Here is a 2,500-nt window from a genome sequence, read left to right on the forward strand (position 1 = left end):
CCATCCATTCTGTGTAGCCGGGGGTTCGTGAATGACAGAAGATGTCATGATGAAGTCCTGCAGTTGTTTGAACACATGCCAAGCCCATTATTACTGGCACAGTTAGGCACTGAGGCACTTCACTTGACCTCCCATGATGCATCTGCCTTAGTTCGCAGGGTTACTCTAGGTCACCTTTGACTCTGACAGCCTCTGCCCTCCACAGCAGTGGCATTACATTACATTATTACATGACATTGCATTTGGCAGACGCTTTATAACCAAAGCGACTTTCAAAAGATGACATAATCATAGCCAGCATCACTAGCAAATACAAAGTGCACCGGAAATATACAGATGCAAAGAAGGGTTAGTTAGTATCTTTTTAAAAAAAGTAAGAGTCCACACACACACATACACACACATCATGTCAAGAGTCTGGCCTGGGGCTCGGTCAGCTCAAACATTAGTCTAGTAGGTACTCAGGAAAGAGGAAAGTCACTACTTGCTTCTTGAAGACTGCAAGGGATGTGCTTAGTCTTGCTGCCTCTTGCTTTTCGCTTGTTTGATTACCCCACAAGTTCAAAACAGAATGGGAGAGAACTAGGGAAAGAATCTCTGCTTCTTCTAGGTTGGTTATTAACTCACAGTTATTACTGCAACACATATTTCAATTTCATTTTCATTATCATTATCATCCCCTTCAGACATTAGTGCAGCATTATTAAAAACGCCTTAAAAACGGCTTGAATTAAAACAAGAGCTCAGTGAACAATGGCGTTCGCACAGGACTGTAGAAAACATTGCCTACTACATTATATGTCATCGTGCATTTTGAAATGCTTGTTGGGCCACTGATGTTGTAGAGTAAATGCCTTACCAAAAGAGGTGCATTTCTATTTAGAAAAGGCGACGATTGGCTACGTACTGACCGGCATTGAGAGCTTTGGATGCAGAGAAAAGCTGCAAACCTGCTGTGACAGTTAGAAAGGTTAGAGGTGGTGATTATTTTACATCTCAGTGTTATTTTACTGTGTTTACCACAATGGGTGCATTTCTATCTAGAAAGAGGCGTTTTTGTATGTAGTACATGGCAACCAACACATTGAGCACCTTGGATGCAGACAAAAGCCGTTAAGCTGTTGTGATGGTTAGAGAGGACTGGTTATTATTGTACCGTCTAGTTCATCTAAGTGCGAGATTTTACTGTGTTTAAGCTTTCCATCCAAACGGCCTGTCAAGAAGGGGAAGTGAGTAATAGTGGCGTCTCGAGTGGAGTGGGGGGGAGGAGTATGGGGGTGTTGGAGGGGGCGTCAGCCTGAAATAAAAGTGAAGTTATTCCTTCCTTTTCAGAGACATGACTCAGGCACCTGCCTCCTTAGGTTTGATTTGTTTAGCTTTCTGTGTGTGTGTGTGTGTGTGTGTGTGTGTGTGTGTGTGTGTGTGTGTGTGTGTAAAGTGAGTGTGCGTGTGTGTGTATGTGTTCACGTATGTGTGTGTGTGTGTGTGTGTGTGTGCTCGTGTGCGTGTGTGTGTGCTCGCATGTGTGTGTGTGTGTGTGTGTGTGTGTGTGTGTGTGTGTGTGTGTGTGTGCATAAGTGTGCATGTGTGTGTGTGTGTGTGTCTGTCTGTCTGTCTGAGTGTCTGAGTGTACAGGTATGTGTGCTGTAACTAAGGATCAAGCCCCAGTAAAGGAAAAATCCAAAAATGGTTGCCGTCTGCGGCGCCCAGACTTTGGAGTCGTGTATCGCTTGGTGCGTCGGCTCCTAAAAAGTAGTGATCACTTGAGGCAAAGAATAAGGAGGCGCACACAAGGCTTGTGTAAAAAATGTCTATCGTAGCCGAAAAGTAACATCAGAAGTCTGTGGCTAAAACTGGAGCAACAGACGTTTCCTGTTTTCCCCAGAAAGCTCAGCCAGACACGGAAGAGAAGGGTTGCTCTTCATTTACTGTAGTGGAGGATACCACAGAATCACACAGAGCTGACACAAGATGTTGTACACTTGTAATAACTATCATAAACATGTCTCCAGCTGGGATGTGCCACTTACGCTATGCGTCAATGGCGTTTTTTGGTTGTGGTTTGGTTGTGGTTGGGTACAACCACAGCTAATGCCTATAAATTAATTAGAGATTGGTAATTAACATACAAACACTGAATGTGCTTCTTAGATAATCCAGTAAACACAGAAGTTCATTTAATCTATACCAGTGATTCTCAAAGGGGGGGTCGCGAAGGCATCACAGGGGGGGTGTGTGACATCTGATTTTGGGTTTTTTTCCCCCAAGGAAATGATTTCCTGTCTCGCCAATCAGCCAATACGTTTTAAGCATTATATACATAATTATAAATATGATATTATTAATTGTCATATAGGAAATGAACACACATCTGCATTCCACTGCAGTCCCTCTTTGTTTTATCTCACCAGTCACCTTTCCTTTGATTCTGCACAACGTAGCGATCGTAAAATCAGTCTGCGAGAGTACTGTGGTGGCTCGGAAGCATCCAGACCCTCCG

General features: G+C 43.6%; 1 protein-coding gene across 2 annotated transcripts in view; it reads left to right on the top strand.

Annotated features, from left to right (window-relative positions):
* Positions 1 to 2,500, top strand: part of tbc1d19 (TBC1 domain family, member 19) — an 85,877-nt gene that overhangs the window by 1,100 nt on the left and 82,277 nt on the right. The gene's annotated exons all lie outside the window — the stretch shown is intronic.

This window comes from Engraulis encrasicolus, chromosome 21 (assembly GCF_034702125.1).
Source record: "Engraulis encrasicolus isolate BLACKSEA-1 chromosome 21, IST_EnEncr_1.0, whole genome shotgun sequence".
NCBI classification, from domain to species: domain Eukaryota; kingdom Metazoa; phylum Chordata; class Actinopteri; order Clupeiformes; family Engraulidae; genus Engraulis; species Engraulis encrasicolus.